At 39.2% G+C, this 21004-nt stretch overlaps 2 long non-coding RNA genes across 2 annotated transcripts; one reads left to right on the top strand and one right to left on the bottom strand.

Moving 5' to 3' along the window:
* The first annotated feature begins 6491 nt into the window (after window positions 1–6491).
* On the top strand, window positions 6492–11581 carry LOC106964404 (uncharacterized). The gene is made up of 3 exons (XR_001428414.1): window positions 6492–6642; window positions 8495–8590; window positions 10249–11581. It is a non-coding gene; the product is annotated as an uncharacterized LOC106964404 (long non-coding RNA).
* LOC106964405 (uncharacterized) lies at window positions 10403–12811 on the bottom strand. The gene is made up of 2 exons (XR_001428415.1): window positions 11318–12811; window positions 10403–11285 (listed from the first exon to the last, which is right to left on the bottom strand). It is a non-coding gene; the product is annotated as an uncharacterized LOC106964405 (long non-coding RNA).
* Window positions 12812–21004: the final 8193 nt, after the last annotated feature.

Below are 21004 nucleotides of genomic sequence, written 5' to 3'. Positions count from 1 at the left end.
AATGATAACATGAGGAAGAAAGCATCTGTTTTATTTTAAATACCTGTGAATCAAATATTTAATTAATTTCTGCAGCAACATTGGGTTGATAAGACACATATAAAATAGATTTTGTTTTTCTGGTCATAACAGATTTCTGGTTGTCTTTGTGGTGTAAGCTGCCCTTATGATTTATTTGAATATCTCTTCTTCAAAGCATCTGCCTCAAACCCTTACCTGATCTTTGTCAAACAGGAAAGTGAATTTAAGTATAAGATGCATTTCTAGACTTCAAATTCTTCTTTTTTGATGAATTTATTGAACTGGGTCAACAAAATCTGTTTTTGTTTTTTTGTTTTTTTGTATTTGACCAGCTGATCAGAAAGAAAAAAATTAGATTTTCTAATCATTGGCTAGTTATTTAGTTTGAGACAAAGTTGCACTCTGCCTCAAACTAAATAAGATTTTGTAAATTTCAAACTATAACCATCACATAAACTGGAGCTTCTGTAGATGGCTTTCCTTCCAGGATCTAAAACTCATATAATATCTAAATTGAATTGTTCATCCATACTCATTCCCTCTGTACGAAACCAAAGACGGATCTGGTTTTATCTTGTGAGAACTTTGGATAAAAGCTTTCTCTGAACTTCCAAATTCAATCTAATGTAGCTTGAATATTTATTAACAAAAATCTGAAACAAACAACAAAAACAGTGGTGGTGGTTTTACGTTTGAATGTTTAATCTCCTAAATTCGCTTGATCTCACTGTAGTTCTCATTTTGTCCTGTAGAGGGCGGTGTTGTGCTGCATTCAGTCCTGTAACCCGGTGTGTCGCCCCCAGCTGACTTGTGGCAGCTCTGGCATGCTGTTTAAAAGCAGCCTAAAACAAGCTGCTGCTAGACTACAGCTTCAAGTTCCTATTTAGCACTTCTGTGTGTGTGAGGGAGTATTTTTGTTTGTTCAATTGGTTGCTATTTTTTCCCTCATTAATACATCGCTCTGTGCATACATCTACAAACTGCACTGCTTGTTATGTTTATGTTATATTTCTGCAGGTTACTCTGGATTCTGAGCTAACTGAAAACTCCCTATTTATTCACTTTTACACACTTTTACGTCCTGCTTATCTGTCTTATTTATCCACTCTCACCAGGAATGCTAAATCCTTATTTTGTGTAGAAACTACACTTCTTGCAGTAGATCACTTTTTGAGAAAGATGGAAAGCTCACATTTGGAGTCTATATATTATAATTATGCAGCTTAGAGTCTAAGTGGTAATTAGGCATGAGTTTCTAACTACAAAATCTTGACTAAAAAAAAAATGTTGTCCCAGTATCTCTGTTTTACACAAAAAAAAATGAAAACAAAAAAGTTTAATAGGATAACCACTTATTTATAAGAAAAAAAACACAATACATTCCTACTGCTTCTGATTTTTACGGTTCTATCAATGTTGCTGCTTTTAGCTGCTTAGTAGCTTTCTCGCGGCTTTAGAACAGGAGTCTTAAAACAGCTTCATCTTAATAAAAGTGATCATATTTTAAGTTTCCACACTGTGAATGTAAGAGCTTTTTACCTCTAAATATTTCTGAGCAGCCAAATTTGTCTTACTTGTAAACAAAGGGAAAGTGTAGCAGCCTTGTTTCAGCCAGCTGATGGTAAGGAACCCAGAAAATGGTATGGGAGCATTTTCTCTGGCTTAATAATAAAAGGGCTTTATACTGTATGAATGGTGCATCACGACGACCTTTTGGTAAATTGAGGGCGAACAATGACGTTTGGTTCCTGAACATGTGAATTTGATCCAAACATGCTTGTCCTCTAAATGTTGGATTTTATGTGTATCACTCAAGCAGTGCTGCGGTTTAAATCAGCTTGTTTTGATTTTAATTTGACAGCTTCTTGCGGATCATAAATGAATATCATATTGCTATATGCAGCCATTTTAAACTGCTGGCTCTTGTGGCTCCAACCAGCCCCACTAAACATTAAAAAGCCCTCGTACAAGGTGTGAAGCATCTTGATAGTTACGCTTGATCCCCCGTGGATTATTGGATGCAATGCATAGTATTTCCCAGCAGGGGGTGTGTGGTGATATCATAAAGTTTAAAGACCACTACGACATTTATTGACTGTTCTACTGAATCGCAGACAACTTCCTCTCCTTGTCTCATTTCTCATTGTTCACGTTTACCTTAAATTTGATGATGACGCCACGTTGCAAAAAATAATGCCTTTCCCATACTGATATTTTAGTCCAACACGCCCATACATACATCCACTCATTATATTTAAGTACAGTGGAGAACACACACACCGATGCAGAGGTTAGTGAGTGTGTGTGTCTCTCTGCTGCCCTTGTTATGTATTGCTGTTTATCCAGACAGGGTCAGCTCTTGCTATGGCTTCATTCCTGATGACAGATTTATGAGTGTTTGCCAGAAACCTAGCAGGGCGCCTGCTGTGACTGAAGCACCCTGTGTGTGTGTGTGTGTGTGTGTGTGTGAAGGAAGACGGCATGTTTTTTAAAACACACTCATTCACACCCAAAAAAAACACGGGAGTGTACTTGGAAAATATGGCGACGGGGAATTAATCTGTTTATCCTGCTCTTGTGCTTATTTATTTTCTCACTGTTGTGTCATTACAGATAAACATCAGATGGCTAATGTTTTGTTCACTGATAAGGAAAGAAAAGGTGTTGACTTTTTTTTTCTTTTTTCTGTAGGACAACCTGGCTTTAGCAGAAAGGGGAATTGTTTATTGTTCCGTTTATAAGGAAGCAAAGCTGAAACTGATTGTCTTGGTCGTCTAAGAAAAGGGAAATTCGGTTTTCTTCCTCTCTGAGGGAACAGTTACTGAGGACTTCATCATCCTTGTTTTGGATCCTTTTACCTACTCAGCCAAACATGATCTAAAAGAAGATAAAGTTTAGTTCCTCTTTTGTTGCCCGGCCGTCATTTCATTGTTTTTGAAAGGCAGTTCAAGGAAGGCATAACCTGGCAGGACTTCTGCTTTATTTTTAACTGCATGTTCTCATACTTCACAGTGAAGACACATAAAATAATTTGTTAGGAACAAATACAATATTTGATTACTGCAGGGTTTCTGTCCAGTCATGATGAATTAAAGAAATCTCAATTTCAGGTCTTTGAAATTTCTATAAATGCCACATTTTTCAAATCCCGGCCTGGACTCCTTCTGAATGGATTTTTCATGTTCTCCCTGTTCGTGCTGGATGAATATCATAGAAAAGTGAATTTATTTCAATTATTTAATTCAAGAAGTGAAAGCTGTTGCTTATAGATTCATTATAGATGGTGATGTACTTAATTCAGTTACTTGTGATAATGATTAACAGGGAGTGAAAACCTATAATTACATTTCTCAGAAAATGTTAATATGACATGAGAATAAAAAAAAATATATGTTATGTCAATGCAGTGGCCTACACAAAGTCACTGGCATAGTCTTCGAGAAAAACCACTTAAGCTGAAGGCGTGCAAATGGTTATACTCCACCATGTTAATGGAAAGTTGAGTGGAGGGAAAAATGTGGTAGAAAACAGTGCACACTAGCAACATGGAAATCGTAGCCCTTAGAGGACTACGTGAAAAGGTAACCCAGTCACAGAGCTTGGGATGTGGAGTGAGGCTGAAGTCAGCCTTTTAAGAGCATCACAAACAGACATATTGAGGACTTCACCTGTCACAATGCTTGTGTTAAGCCACTTCTATACTTCAGACTGTGTCAGAACAATCTTACATGTGTTTAGGAGGGGGAAAAAAGGACTGGATTGCTGTTAAAAGGTCCAAAGATCTCTCTTTAGATGAAGTTTACGTTTCATTTGTAATTCGAGGTCCCATAGTCTGGAGTTGGAGTGGAGAATCAGAATTGCTTTTGAAAGACGAGACACCAGGTGCAACATTGCAGAGAAAATTAAAGATACAAACATAGAAACATATGTTAGTACTGAATTAAAACTATTATGAATTATTTCATAGTAATACATTAATATTTAAAAAAAAAATCAGAAAATGAATTAGAATATTGACTTTTAATTAACAGCAATAATCACAATCATCTGAAAAACATATATTGCTGTGTGCTATAAAGTTATGTTGACATGTCAAAACCTGTCAATCACCAATCAGAGCTGATCAAAGAAAAATAATTTAATTGATGTATTAATAGTTTTAAAATACTTGACTACAATTGGTAGTGCCGGTGCGTCATATTCAGAGGATATGTGGTTCCCCTGGGTTCAGTTTCCAGTCTTGGTTCATTTGCTGCTTGTCTTCCCCCTCTTTCTTTTTTTAATAAAGGCCAACAATGCCAAAACATTAAAAAAAAACTTGTATCGGTTTATATAGTTTAACTTTAAATTGTCTCTAATGTAATTGATGTCTTCTTTGTAAATTACATCTGTTCCTTGATTACTTTTTCCAGTAAATCACAACAAAATGTCTAAATGCTTGACGGGTGCTAACCTATTTATGTGTAAAATTTTCTTGTGTTTTTTTACTCATTTTATTCATCTGATTTCATCTGAGTTTGTTTAAATTGGCAGACTTTACTGTGTTTAAAGGTTACTTTGTCTCTTGTGTTGCCCTTGACAAACTGGAAACTGTGTGTGCGCGTGTGTGTGTGTGTGTTGTCTATTGTGTCTTCACCCCTGAATATCTTATGTTAAGTTCTTTGTATTGTTTAGAAGTGTTTCGTGAAAGCTTTCATTACTTCCCACCTGCATGTAGTTTACTTCCTCTTTCTATGACGGCCGTCAGTTAAGTTTTTAGGGAAGTCTGTCTACGAGGAGAAGAGAGAAAGTTCCTTATGGCGCCCATGAGAAATGAGATGCTGTGTGATTAAGATACAAAGCTGGAGAGGAGGTCACCGTTGGGTGAAAAGGGAAGGTGGAGAGGCCACAAGCTGGAAACTTTGCGCCGTTGTGCACGTTATGTCTTTTAGGTCCGTGAAAGTCTTAATTGTTCAAGAAAACAGCAGGTAACAAACCATGAATCCCGCTTGCAACAGCGGGCTGACGGATGCCGCTAATTCCCCCTCTCCACCCACTTTTCCTCCATCCTGTTTCCTCCCTTCCTCACTCTGACAGAGCAGTAAGTGTAGCCAGCTCCACTGTACTCCCCCTGCAGCTCCTTAGACATTAATCCATTGTGATGACATCGACCTTGCTCTGAGACGCACACGCGTGTGTATGTCCAGCATCTCCCCTCCGGCTCATAACTACACAGGTATCACTGGTCCGTTCAATGACGATCTTCTCTCCTTGGCTGTCAAAACAGTGGTCCTGGGAAGCCCTAAAGACTGGTTGCTCAGTTAGCTGTGTGTGTGTGGGTGTGCGTGCGCGCGTGTGTGTGTGTGTGTGTGCCAGCGCATCCGCATATGTGAGACATTCAAGTTGTACCGTAGCCCTCTCCAACCTTGGCTGCAAAGAGAGCTGCACAGGGCCCCGGAGTTTTCCGGCAGCCTCCAGGAAACGAGGGGTCTTTGTCTAAAATGCACCCCCAGCTGAGGAGCCTGGTCCCTGGGCACACACAACTGTGACCCTGGGTCCCGGCCCTCTGGGTGACCAGCTCCCCTCCACCCCCCCCATCCCTCTGGAGAGTGGGGAAGAGGCAAGCTGAGCAACACATGAGGCCATCTGGTACCCAGCGGAGCCACCATACAGCAGCTATGAATGAATGTCACTCTCAGTATCGTTCAGCTGCGGAGTCCTGCAGCCTTCAGTAACGACGGCTGTCAGGCTGCTATGACTTCTATGAAATGTTCACCTATTGGAAGGTTTTGTAACCCTAACCCTTTTGCTTGGAAGACCTGATTGCTGGTGTTACAACTTCAATGTAAGATAATTTTGTCATCGTCAAGAGAGAAACCAATTATGAAACTTTGGAACATTAAACATATATTAATAATAAATAAATGTGATGAAACTAATAAGATACACTTCTTTTTTTTTCTTCAAATTAAAACCTTCCTCATTTTGTTGTTTGGATTTCAAATACAATTCATAAGAAATGAATCCATTTATATAAAACAGCCTGTATTTTAAGATTTCAAACGCAAACCTTACCTAAAACCATAGGGTAAAAAAAAAATGAAGAAAGAAAATGATGCACGGTGTTTTACTCTTACCATGTCTTTGTGTGTGTGTGTGTGTGTGTGTGTGTTGTATGAGAGTGTGTTTACGTTCGGGGTCAGGTCATGCAGATGGTGTGAAGTTGCAGCACAGACGGTTTCCTCAATTTAACTGCTTTTTATTATGCAAATTGCCCTTCAATGAGACACACTTGGAGTGTGTGTGTGAATAGGTTTGAGAAAGAGAAAAAGAGACTGTGTCCATTATTTGTGCTCATTTTATTCAAATTATATAAAGTAAGGCAAGAAGCAGAGCTTAAACCGAAGCCATTAAAAAATGAAAATACAGAAAATAACACGTCTTAGGATCAGTTTGTGTTTTGAATTATTTCAAATGTATACTTTCTCAACATGATTTTTTTTTTTTACCCTTTTATTTTATTGATTATTTCCATCTCTTCTTTTGCCATTGTCTTCAGAGGTGGGAGGGATCAGTGAGGAGACACCGTCCTGTGATTGGTGGAGTTTGGGCGCCATCCTCTTTGAGCTCCTGACCGGCACGGTGAGTCAAAAAAATATTGACTGTGTTCCTCAGGTGTTGTGGGATTTCTGTAGGTGTCTTGGCTTTCAGCTCTCACACACTCTTTATGGCTGTGCCAGGTGGTGTGTGTGATTCTGCACGCGTGTCTGTGTGTGTTTGAGAAGGTGGAGTTAGTTGGAGGGGGGGGAGGGAGGTGAGATTTGTGTGTGAGGTGCGTCTTGGCTGCGGTCTCTTACTACGCTTCTCGGGGAGTGCCAAAGGGGTGTCAGTGTGACTTTCTCCCCCAGCCTGAGCTCCATCTGCTGGGCCACTGGGTCAGCTCTCCCCGGTCCTCTCTGCTGGCTCCCGGAGCAGCGCTGGGCTCGGGGCGCGCTGACCTCAGATCAGCATGAAAGGTGAAGACCTGGGCAGCTCTCAGGATGCTGCAGCTTGTCTGGTCAAGGATCAGAGGAACCGTCTTTCAAGGAAGGCGTATGAGGAAATGAAACGTTTCCATAAATCGAAACACGCCTTTTTGTCAGCAACAAACTTTGCTGGGGTTACTGATATTTTGTGCGAACGATCAAAACTTAACCTCCTTTAAGTTTAGATAAAGGAGGTTAACTTAACTTAACCTCCACTGGAAAAAAAAAAAGGCAAGTAGAACCAGGTGCCTTTAGAAGTCACTTGTGTGGACTAACCATGAACGCACCATCTCCACTGTGAGACATGGTGGTGGCAGCATCATGTTGTTCGGATGCTTTTCTTTATCAGAACATGAAATCTGATCAGAGTTTATAGATTAATGGATGAAAACTGAATTCACTCAGCAAGAATTATGAACTGCTGTTCATAGGCGCTCTTGATGGTTTGATTACTTTGTGTGGTTTTACCACATCGAATCTGATTAAAACACGTTGCAATTTGTCCTGGTAACACATCAAAATGTGAAAAAGACAATGTACAAAATTATCATTTGCAGATTCCAAATATAACCTTTTTACGAAGAACAAATATATCCACAGTGTCAAGTGCAGTCATCGAGTGCAGCTGCAGTGTCTTTTCTGTTATTATTCTCTACCTATTTTGAATAAATTCTAATTGTGCGTCGGTGTGTGTACCTGTCTGCTGTCCGTGTTGGGTTAATGTTATGTTTTAACAATACGCAAAAATTTCCCCGGGTGGTAAAAAAAAAAAAAAAAAAAAGAAAGAAAGAAAGAAACCCCGCTACACAGATGTCTCCTTTGATGATTATGCCTTTGTGCGGCCTTGGCAGGAACACACACACACAGGCGCACACGGTGTCTCTTGATCCTTGCAGGATAAGATCTGGCCTGAAGCAGTCTTAACTGCTGGTAGGAACGCAGCCAGAAGTCCCGGAGCATCTTTCGCAGGAGAGAGAGAGAGAGAGACACACAACAGCTCTAACTGTTGGGGGGAAAATACACATCACTTATGGCTTTTACTTGATGCTTTGCTCCAGCATTTGTAGCTTTTTCGTTGCTGAAGCAGAGATAAGTTATTATTGTCAATTATGTTGACAGAAGGTCCATATTCTGCAGCTAAAAAGTCAAACTTTGAAAAACAACTTAAAATGCTCAGCATGAGTAAAGTACAACCTGACCAGAAACAATAATGTTTTTACTCTTTCTGTGACTTTCCCTCTGTCTGACTCCCACAACAGTTCCAAGAAAGACCAACAGCAGTGAGCTCATTAACCTGCTGTTTGCGTGATCAGTGTTGTTTCAGGTGCTCTGCCTGTCTGGTCTCCTCCTGTCTGTCCAGCTCCGATGCTTTACTGCTGACTTAGACTCTGCGGGTGTCGGACCGTTCTGTGTTTTACATTGATGGTTATCTGCCTCTCTTCTTTCCACTCCTGCCACCCTGTGCACAGTCGCTGCTGAGCTGCCATCCAGCAGGAATTGGCCGTCACACAGCTCTCAACATCCCAGAGTGTGTTTCAGGGGAGGCCAGATCTCTGCTGGAGCAGGTGAGAGGGAGCACCTACAACAAAACGAGGGTTCCCCCGACTCTAATAATTGATTTTACTTTTAGGTTGTTCTTTGTGGGGGGAAAATGTTGAATCTATATTCAATACTTCACTTTCGACAAATGTTCAGTTGCTTAACACAAATTGCAAATCGGTTAAGATTAATCGTTAAAAAAAGAAAAAAAAGAAAAACATGGTATGCTTGTTGGTACTATATGAGAATTTCCAAAACAGGAATGCACTGGGATTGTCTTTTTTATTCATTTAGTCATCTCTCAGGTTTATATGGAGAATGGTTGGAAAAAGAGAAAACAATCACTGAACTGCAGCTGTTTGGATGAAAATGCCTTCAAAGGAAAATGGAAAAAAAGGCAACAGTAGCTTAAATAAACACTCCTTACAACCAATGAATTATCCCCAAAACTGGATAATAACAGATTTGAAAAATGTTGCTTGGTTCAAACAGATTTGATTTTGACCACACCATTTGGATGCTGTGTTAAATAACCTGGGGGAAAAAAAAAAACATGCACCGACCACCAACAGCAGCTCAGGCACAGTTTGGACCAATTAGCTCTTAACTGAAGATAATTTCAACACCACAGCCTCCTTGAGTATCATCCTATAATATAATTCCTAAGGCCAGGACTTCAACACATTCATTTCGATTAATTAATTACATAAATTTTAATACTAAAAAATTAATGTAATCAATCACTTTTTCTTTGACTTGCAAGGGATAATTTTTTACAAAGGATATGGCTGGAAAGCCCGCAAATCTGACACAAGCGATCTTGCAAACAATCTTGCTAAGCATGGTGTAGTAAGCAGAGACGTCCTCAACATCGGTGTCCACAGTTCACATTTCTCAAGAACTATTTTTTTTTTTAAGAATTTACATAAAAGATCAGAGATTTCTGAAACACTTCAAAGCTGAATAGGAATAATATCTTTTTGCACCAAACTGGTGGAGGAATAACCTAAATAATAGATCTAAAACAATGCAGGATGTAACCTGGCAGCAGCAAACTGTGTCTAATGATGGGCCTAGTGAGTCAGTATTGTCAAATCTCGCTCCTCATCATACTTTTGGTTGTTTAGCTTAATATTATTTTCTGCTTTGAAAACAGACTAACATATTTCTATGAAACAAGTGTTTTTTGTTAATTACCTTAAAATAAAAATATATATATATATATGTCTAAGCTTAATGTGATTACAACTAAGGAATAGTGTGGGGTGCTTTTTGTATGAAAACAAAAAAACAGGGTTTAATGACTTACCTTAAATGATCATCAGTGTATGAACGTTTCCAGACAGATTAAAGGCAGATAATGAAACATAGTCTCCTCTTGATGGACATGTCCTTAATAATGTTGCTGGCACCATGCTGATGTCTTAAAGCTAATTGCAAATCCTTAGAACTGCTAATCTTTAGATGTACGTTAATGTGACTAGCTCGGATTTCCCTCTGCTTAATGCATAATAAATCTGACAGAAATGATGTGTTGTTGAGCCATGAAGGTGAATTTCCTGCATATATATTCATATATTTCTTGCTGAAAAAGTGTTTTTTTCCTTATTACGTTTTTTTCTTTTTTTTTTTTTTTTTTGCACCAGTACTCTCTAAATGCTGTTTTTTGTTTGTTGTGATCCAGTTACTCCAGTATAACCCAATGGAGAGACTGGGAGCCGGCGTGGGAGGAGTCGATGACATTAAGTCCCACCCCTTTTTTGCCACTGTGGACTGGGCCAAATAGATGCACAGCCAGACATTCAAATTCCCACATGCTACAGTGGATAGTGTTTTTCTTTTTTTTTTTTTTGTTTTAAACACCCTTGTTAAAATGTCAGGTTTTTTTATGTGTACAAATTAAACTATGATGAATAGTTTCAAACTCTTTCCACCTTTAATGTAACAAGTATGCTATACGATTCAACTACAAAACTAATGTGCTTGAGGGAAACATGTAAAAGAAGAAAAAGTTGAACAAATGTGGATACCCTTAAATTAATAATATGTTAAAACTTGGTTTAATTCAGTATTAGTTTTTAGTTTGAGAATTGTAGCCTGCTACACCTTAACTTAATATTTGCCTCCTTTTCTTTCCAAAAGTTATCCAAATGTGTAAGATTCAGATGACATATTTCATCTATAGTAGATGAAATATGTCATCTACTATAGATGACATATCTATAGTTTGACTTCAGATGAAGTCAGATGAAGTCAAACTTCATCTGACTTTCTGTCAGATGAAGTTCTGAAATCTTTGATTTCAGAATCTTAATTCTCCTCTATTAATACCAGTATTTTGTTGCCATTGAAAGAAAAAAAAATCATGCAGGAAAACAAAACCTTGCTTCGTCTTCTGCTTCTCCATGCGTTTTGTACCAAACATAAATATATTTAAGTTCTATTTAACTTATTCTTCTCCTCCTACAAAGTTTAAGAAGATTTTAGCCAGACCTTGAGATTTTCTTTCCAAGAATTGTCTTCTTTTTTAACCACTTTACTGCTCTGTCCAGACATATGGAGAGGTGATTGTTGTTAAAGGACAATTAGTACGAACCAGATTAAGGTTTTAGTCTTAGGTTCCATCTTTGTTTAATGACTGATATAACTATGACATGTATATAGATAATGCTGATGGGTCTTTTTTTCTGCTTTTCCTGACTGATACCTTCATAAACTGACCTTTTTCTAAAATATGAAAAAGGGATAGTGACAAGAATGACAAGAAAAGCCTTTTAAAACAGGAAATAAAGCTGAATTTAATTTCAGATTCACCATAACCGATGGCAGACATGTTTCAACAATGTATTAGTTTTATGATTAACATCAGGTTGTTGCAGCTTTTTAGATTTTTTTATTTTATTTTTTTTACAGGTTTCCCTTAAATACATTTTTCAATTGAATAATATTGGGTCTCCGACAGATTAACGGTGGAAAGACAACTGAAATTTTTTTTTTTTTTTTTTTTTTTGCCATCAGAAAGAACTCCCATTTTATTGGGACTGTGTAGACTTTTTACATTCACTGTAGAGTGAAATCAGATTATGCATTTCCTCACAAACCTTTAATCACGTTCGAAATATCACATCACGAGAGTAAAGTTTTTTCCCTCTTCACCTCATTGATTGTGAGTCGTTTTGTGCAGGGAACGGTGCAACGGTACCAAGTAATAATTCACTACAATGTTGTTGCTTTTCCACTCCTCACTCAGTCCCACAATATCTTCACTGCATTAACTCTGTGTCAGGAAGACATCATTATTGACAGAGGCTGATATCATCATCCCATTTATTGTTTCTCTTTACTCAAGGAGCTCACAGACTGACTGACGTGAAACTGTGCAGCTATGATTTAAAAACCGAAGTCTAAAAACCAGCCTAAGAACAGCAGCATTAACGGACTCTATGCAAAGGTGCATAAGCAAAATACTCAGAGAAAGTCAATGTTTGTTTTTGAATTTAGTCATAGTCGAGTTATTTAATAGATCAGTGCAGAGAAAAGTCTCAGGAGTAGAGTCATCTCTGTGCAGAAATCTGAGAAAGCCTCAAGCGTGTGTTTGTAAACGGCCCTTTTACAGTTCGAAGATATTTTTTATGACTGTCGGAGAAAAATCTCTGCCCTTTGCTCTTTACCCTGCATTTTGTGCATGTTGAATTAGAATGATTGTAATATATTTAAAGCAATGAAAAGTCTGTGGAATAATAAATAGCTTTCGTCTTGTAAAATTATCTTTTTATCTGAATGCTGTGTTCGGTAAAATGTAAACGTGGACAAATCTCGATCATGTTCAACTTCGTCAATCACCTGCCAGTCAAAATCTTAATGCGAGACACTGGAGTAACACATTTACCAATTTGCCACTAAGGTTTAAATAAGATTGTGATTTCTGCTGTGGCTGGTTTACATTTTTCTAGTTGCAGACCTTACCATGCATCACTTCTGTCTCATTATGAGTTGATTCTCAATATAGTGGAATCAGAAACATGTCTCCAGTGTAAATATGACTCTCCTGCTCTTCACTAAACATGGTGAAATACACTATAAGTTGCTAGCTTTAATAACAGTTTTTTTTTATTATTATTAAAAACATTGTTGCTACTGATTTTTATTATTATTATTATTATTATTATTATTATGCTCCCTTTTGTCCGTGCTCTGTGTTGTGTCAGTGCATTTTGGAGAACAATAAACCATACCTGGATGACTAAAGTGAACATTGGTGGTTCTTCTTGAGTAGACACACTGTGTGTGTGTGTGCATGCGTGTGTGGGTGTGTGTTGTTTGTTTTCAGGCTACAACTTGTCTTATCCGCTGCAGATGATGCTCGTAGAAAGCTGCTGTCACTCCAGCTGATCGTCACATCGGCCATAATGTGAGCTGAAGAACACTGTAGTTTGTACCCAGCAGTCAAGTGATGCCTTTAGGACTCGATTAGTGTTTTTTCCGCCTTCGTTTATTTACCTGCTCATTTGTGTGTCACTAAAAGCTATTGTAAATGGAGAATACAACCAGGTCTATTTAGTTGCACCTGAATAGAATCGAGAAGTTTTCAGTAATTTGTCTCTTAATGTTGATCGTTGTTGTTTCTCAAAAAAAGAAAAAAAATTGTCAATTACATCAAACATTAAAAAATGATTCCTAATACCTAAGACGCGACTTTCACAGTCATGGGAAAACTACTGTCTTGACATTTGCTCTTCAGATAACCATCCTCAGTGAGCACAAGCCATACCATGCCATTGCTTAAAAAATGCTGTGCTTTCAGAGTGCTGTTTTCAAAAGATGTTCATGGAAGATTAAGTGGAAGGAAAAAGTGTGGCATAGAAAATGAGCATATATAGAACGAATAGGGTTCACTTCAGCCTTGAGAGAATTGTGATGCAATGTCCTTTCAAGACTATGGGCTGCAGCTGGAGTCTGTGTTTTAACAGCCATCACACAGACTTATAGAGTACATGACCTACAACTGTTGAATTTTTTCTTTATTGCCTCTGAATCAGACAATCAAAATCAACTGGACTTTTCTGAGTGGTCTAAAGGCCTCTTTCAGATGAACATATGTTTTTTTTTTTTTTTTTTCTTAAATCAAGGTCCTGGTGGCTGGAGGAAGAGTGTAAAGGCACAGAATTGAAGTTGCTTTGGATCCAAGCTAAAGTTTCCGCAGTAAGTGATGATTTTTAGTTTTTATTATGGTGTTTTCCAAATGCGTTTTACTCAGAAGTTGGCGCAGCCATCAATCAGAAAATGACGAAGCACTTTATGGTTCTCTGTGCTTGCAAACTTTATGGAGATGCTGATTTTGTCAAGACTTATACTTGGTTTAGTAACAATGCTGTTACTGCATCTCTGCTTAATTGGTCAACAAACCTGACTTAAACCTTACGGAGAATCTATGGACCGTTGTCAAGGGGAAAATAAGAGACACCAGGCATAAAATTTATTGAAAAGGAGCCTATCTTAGAAAAATATATGAGTATGTTTTTCAGTAGGCGGACATCTGTGTTTTTTTTTCATAGGTGTTGTAAATCCAATTCTTAAAATTGCAGTACTTTTCAATTGTTTTATAATTCGTACAAATCCACATGGATGTTTGCAACATGAATATCTTCCTTGAGTTCATGTTTTTAAACATTTGCATTTAAAATGTTTCTATTTATTAATTAATTAAGCTTTTAACAAAAAAAACAAAAAACAAAAAAACTGAAAAAGCCAAGATTATACCCGCTGGTTCTAGACGACTTAGGACGGAAAGTAGCAGCGTAGTTACCTCCCCACTCTCCCCCTCTAAATGTGTTTGATTAAGTTATGATCCCCAAGTATGACTGCCTCCATCGAAGCCAGGGTCTTTGCAGTTTGCTTGTCGGGAGCATGTGGGTTTGTCACACAATGCCAAAGAAAGACAGCAGCCAGAACCTTAGACAAGTAATTGTTACTTCACATCAATCTGGAGAGCACTGTGAGGCCATTTCCAGACAATCTGTGCAGTACACGGACTGATCCAATCTTCCCAGGAGAAACAGATTAAGGGAGATTTCAACCTAAGATCTGACTGTTTAAAACTCTCAGAAATACCTAGGATTACAGGATTACAGCTCTCCTCCAGGCTCTGAAAAATTCGCTTCATGACTTAATGTATGGTGGAGCTTGTAGTTTTGTCCTGACTTCAACATTCAAAGTCCTCAGCCAGAACTACAGGTTATGGAACAAATAAATGAATGCCACCATTACATTTCACAACAAACGCAATCTTAAAAGCAACGGATGAAAATTCAAACGCAACTACAGGTGAGCCAGCATCGAGAATCTGGGCGCATTTAGGAGTTCTTTAGGCCTAAAATTAGGAGCACTAATTATAGAGTCCACAGAAACCCTGCAAATTGTTTTACAGCATCTCACCAGATGGGGTCTTAAAACTGTTGCAGACCCAATTTTTCAGCCACTTTGGTTGCATACGTCGTAATTTTCCCCAGTTCTCTCTATCAGATTTATTGTTAATAAAACCGAAAAATGTTTTATTAGTCATGATTTTTGAAGAATAAAAATAAAATTTGCTCAAATTAATTAATCTCAACCAACGCCCGGGAACCAAGATGAAAAAGAAAGTTTCTGTACGAAACTTCACGGAATTTTGGTAACTTCCCAGGAAATTTTATCAGATGGATTTTGCCGAATGTGAACTTGTTCCGTCTCTGTCTCTCCTACCTGAAATGACACAGTCATGCACTCACAGGTGGAGTTGCTAGCTGTGTCGCAGCGTATTCCTTTGTGTCAGCTTTACGGCCGTGGGGGTCAAGAGTGTGAGCTGATTAGTGCTTGTCACAAGACCTGTCTCACATTACACACACTCTCGGGGCGAGAGGTTCACTTCAGCTCTCTGCAGATAGCTGTCAATCTTACTCAGTCTGGATGTGCCTTCGGTGAGTTCACGGAGGCTGCAGGAATTCCTCTGAGCACATTTTATGATTTTCATAAAGACTACATTTAATTCACTCTCTGACATTGTGTGGTTTAGGGTTAAAAGACTTAAAGCAGTTCTATATGTTTTAAGACTTTTCGTAGCTTTTAGTATGGGAGAAGCGGATGGTTAAGTAACCGTTTTAAATGCAGACGTATTTTTAGGATGGTCTTCCATGTTTTGCGATCATAAGTCATTCTTTTTTTTAATTAAATTTAGAAAAAAAATATTTCCCCATTTGTCTGCTTTAAAATTAGTAAATACTAGTTTGAGAAGATGATGTGACTAGAATACGTCATCCATCGTCTTTAAAACTGCTCGGATCTTTTTATCGTTTCCCTCCTTACACAGAGAATCAAGGTGCATGAGCTCTAGTTGTGTCTTTTTGTGTGGAACCCAAAGAGATGGGCTCCACACATCTCTTTTATCTTCCGTCTGGTCAGAGGGAAGATAAAGAGGACACGCCAAGGACTACCATGATGCAACACGGGCCTCACTTTCTGAGCCCTGCAAACATCACCAGGGCCTGCAGGCTGAATTGACCCCTGACCCCCTTGTGAAACTTCCCAATGCCCCCTTCCTCTCTGGTTCTCTCTCTCCCTGGTCTTTTCCCACCTCCGTCTCCCCTTAAACGCAACTCCCCAACGCTTTCACGCAGCGCGGAGCAGCAAAATGGCCTGCCCTCTGCTTCATATTGCTGGTGGTCAGGTTTTGTTTTTTTGTCTTTTACGGTTTGACTTTCATTCACAAAGTCCAGGAGGACTCGGATAGCCCAGGGACAGACACACACACACACACACACACACACACACACACATGCACATGTACACTTGCACCAAGCTGAAGAGTTTCGCTCTGAAACCTCGGGCATCTTCTCCAGCTTCTGTCAGAGCCATGATGTCATTATTAGGAGACACAATGCCTCTTCATCATCCCCTATTCACACAGTCTCTCTCACACACTCAGCCTTACCACAGAACAGGCAAACACACACACACACACACACACACACACACACACACACACACACACACACACACACACACACACCCACACAAGCTTCATGGTCAAACACATCAGGACCAGCAAAGATCTAGACACAGGTGAACAGTGGCGTGAAAAAGGTAAAAACAAGCGCAGGTACATTAACCTTTTCGAGTCACTATTTCCTATCAGTGAATCTTTCTTAATTTGAAGGAAGCATGTATGCAAGATAAGTCCCAAAGGCATGAAGATGCCTTTTAATACTCTTAAAGTCTTTATATAAACAGACACAACTTAATATATAAACATTTATGCATTTTATAAGTGAGTCCTTTAGGGAACTGAAAATGATCCAATTAAATCAATGGACTTCGGAGTGAAATAGGCCTTTCTTTTGAGTATTGTAAGGCCTTCTGACAAAAATACATAAATAAAAATGTTTTAAGGAGAACACGGAACATGCCACTATAATTGATTTATAGCAACAGTCCTTTGTGGCACAAGCATATAGTTTTATAATAAATATATTTTGAGCAGAAATGTGCAACAATGAGAAATTAATTTAATTTCTTGTACTTTACAGGTCAATGTTTTACAATTAGTTTTGCCATGCACTTTATGTTAATCTATGCATTATAATCCCAATTAAAAATACATTGAGATTTATTGTTGTATTGTCACAAAATGTGGGCAAAGATCAAGGGGTGTTAACACTTTTGCACATCTCTACAACACTTATATTAAACCATAATATGACCAGTGCTCCTGCTATACATTATAAAGAAGATGTAATATCAAAATCTAAGAAAATATCCAAATGTTCGCTCTGGTGCCACAACAGTGACTGAGCGGATTTGGCCCTGCAACTCTAGAGAGCTTTCAAATATGTTTAAAAACTCTTCCCAGTTAACGATAGGTAAGGTCTCTGGAGGTAAAAATAAAGGTCTAACTAAATCTCCTCCTGGTCTGACTTTAATTAGCTGCTGTTATTCTACGTGTTACCGTGGGTTCACTGCTCTTCTGCCTTAAGGCTGTGTCACGTTTTAATCTGATCAGATGGCACAAAGCAGCTCTGTCTCTTGACTTAGCTCCTTTTATTGGATGGAACATGTAAAGCACTCCTCTTGTAATAAGGTTACCATGCTAAATACTTCATCTGTCAGCTTACAATCCATTTCTCATTGCTGTTTCAGCCACAGATTAACTATAAATTGATCGTAATGTCAGAGCGATCTTTGGAACAGATCACCCAGTTCGTCCCCCCTCCTGCAGTGGCCCTTCGTTAGCTGTATGGAGCCCGAATGCGATCTGATCTTTGCCTCAAGACAACACGGCAGGTTCACTGATAGGCCACTTGAGAGTTGTTTCTTTTGTAAGGCAATGGCGAACTAGTCTCTAAAGTTTGCGAAATAACCCTGAATAAAACTTTTTCCATTGTCATTCGGTTGGAAATCTGTTAGACTGAGAATAATAGTATTTTTAGGTACGATTTACTGCGGTTTTTCCTAAATAATAATTTTGTTTTCACAAGTGCTTGATACACAAGCCTAATTGTTTCTGATGAGTGATTAAACTAACCTCCAAATTACGTTGATGCAATTAAACAAAATGTATCACATAAACTGATATGTAGAAGGAAATACGTCACTTTGGCCACAATTCAGACACATTTCAGGGCCCAGATGATGTCTGTTAATCCTACAGTGTCACAGATAATAATGAGAAATCTGCTTTTATTATCACACAAGGGATATGGCAACCACAGAAGATAATATAGACCTTTAATCCTAATCCTTGGAATAAATTATTCGAAAGTTTCCTGAAATAATTGTGTATTTTTGCTTTGGTTTGCATTTCTGTGTGTAGCCTGTATTGCAAAAGTACTCAGCCTTTTAACCCATTTTCTCCCATTGTGACCACTATTGTCAATGGATTTCATGTGGCAGATCAACACACAGCAGTACATAAGGTTCTCATGGCAGGAGGATACATGGCTTTCAAATCAGTTTACTGAAACAAATCTAAATTTATTTTAGAGGTGTAGCTGGAATAGTCATTGTTGCAAGGTTAGAGATGATAGGAACATGGATGGGGCACAATGTAGGCAATTTTGGAAGAAAACCTGTAAGAGGATGTAAAAGAACTGGAGACTTTAAAGGAGGTTCAATTAACCTAGAGCTGGAGCTAATTTGAAAAGAAGATTCGGCAAAAATGTTGTTATATTAAAGTGGTTGAAAAACACTTACAGTAGACCTTTACAGTAAAAGGTGGTGCTACAAAGCATTGTCCCTGAGGAGACTCTTTTTATTCCTACAATCACACACTTTTATTTTTTGTGTTGGTGCATTGTATACAGTACAAAATAAATCAGTAAAATAAAAAATAAAATTCTCGGGGTATTTTTAAGGCACTTCCTTCTTAGAATGACATAAAGACGGGAAAGAGTAGCCATTTAAGTCTGGACTAAATGTCTGCCAACGCTTGGAGATCTCTCAGTGTGCTTCAAGTCATATAACCCAGGGTGTCTTATTGCATAAAGTTGCCTCTTTATACCTCAACTTGAAGTGCCAGTTATTTTCTCTGCTCTGAGCAATGTTCTACCTCACCTTCCCCGCCACATTGGATTTAAGGGTCTCTTTATATAACCCACATGCCTGTGTGTGAGTCATGCTAGAAGAGCCTCAGATGGTAAAGGAGTCCCAACCGGGGCCCAAAAGATGTGTCACTAGTAATACCGCCCCACAGGCCCGAGGTGTCTCCTTTTGTTGCGCTCTTGGCCGCAATGATTAGTGTGGAAAGGCAGTGCGCCGCGGCTCAGGCATGCCGTTAGCGGCTCACTAACATAGCATTAGCTCTGCGGTCATCTCAGTGGGTCCTTGCTGTCTCGAATATTTCCTCACGCTTGACTACAGCCCACCTTCTGTGGCTTCACACCACTTGTTCGCCACAGACCCCCTCTGTCATAAGATCACCCTCCTCTCACTAATTTCCTACGATCATGTCTCCTTCATATACCCCTTCCTACTTACTTTTGTGCTTCACCAAAGGTTGCCATCAGATCACTTTCTCCTGTCAGTGTGCTTGGGGTTGCCAATTGCAACCTGTGGGGCAATGCTTGTTAAGGAGGAGACATTGCTGGGTATGCAACTCAAATGCTGTGCTTGGAGCTATACTTTGGACGCTTATCTGTCTGTTCCTCCAAGGGACAAGTCTTCCTGCCAGTGATACACATTCTCTTACTGGATTTACACACACACACACAGTTCAAGTTAAAGTACCAGCCAGATGACATCTCAGTCACCCTGAGGGGAAAGAGCAAAGGAGGATACTTGGAGGGGGTGGCGAGGGTGGTTGGGGTGAGGAAAGGGACAGCAGATTAAGGGAGGTAAATGACGTCTCACAGATTTACACACTGGGGGCATTAGGTGGAAAAGAGGGGAAAACAGAGGGATTTGAGAAACCTGGATGGGAGAAGGCACAAGGGGGGGAAGAAGAGATTAACCAAAGAAGGAACCAGGTGGGGTGCCCTCATCTGCCTGAGGCTAGAAAGAAGAGGTAGTACGTCAGTGATGAGTGACAGGGGCAAAGAGGAATATAGACCAGCTTTGGGGCACGAAGAACCGAGGCCGCAGAGTTTAATGGACGTCACGATTTCACTGCGTCTGAGGTACAAGTAGAGAGCAACATCTGACAGTGAGGTGGGAAGAGGGTAGAAGGGGGGTGCAGAGTGAGGTTAAGCAGGGCAGAGAGCGGTGTTCTTGAGGGGGTGTGGAGGATCCTTGGAGTCCTGGCACCTTATGGCATGGCCTGCAGTCAAACAGATGCTGCAGGCCTTGCCAGCCTTGAGCAGGGCACAAATGAGACCATTAGTAGCACAGGAGGAACGTGCCTTGTCTTACAGAGCAGTGAGGGAGCATGTGTGTGCGTGCAGACCTGTCTTTCAAAGAAAAAAAGAACATGATCTGTTTGTTGATAATATGCTAATGCATCCAATTTTCTTCAGTTAATTGTACTCAAAGTGGAAATTGTGATGTCCTGGCTCCCAACTGCCAACAGCTTTTAGAAGGTTCTTGCTCACTGAGCACACATACACAGTGACTAGGAATTTATTGATTCACTTTTTCACATTTTTTGCAATGTTACCAATAAAATTCCATGTATTTTGCTGGAACGTTGCATTAGAATGCTGCATTCCACTTCCATTAAGTGCATCAATGGAAGTAGAACTATAAGTGGTTTTCAGAACTGCTTTACAAGTACAGCAATAAAATGGGTGCTGTTCCTTGGTATTTGGCTCCCCTGAGTCAGTACTTTGTAGAACTGCCCTTTGCTACAGTTCCAACTGCAAGTATTTTGGGACATCTCTCTATCAACCTTGCACGTCTAGATATGTCAAGTTTTCCACATTCTTTTTTGCAAAATAGATCAGGTTGGTTTGAAAAAGTTGCTGAACGTGAATTTT

This window comes from Poecilia latipinna, unplaced genomic scaffold (genome assembly GCF_001443285.1).
Source record: "Poecilia latipinna isolate Pla-1442-1.1 unplaced genomic scaffold, P_latipinna-1.0 Scaffold1669, whole genome shotgun sequence".
Taxonomy (NCBI): Eukaryota; Metazoa; Chordata; class Actinopteri; order Cyprinodontiformes; family Poeciliidae; genus Poecilia; species Poecilia latipinna.
This window is presented reverse-complemented; position numbering and strand designations above follow the sequence as displayed.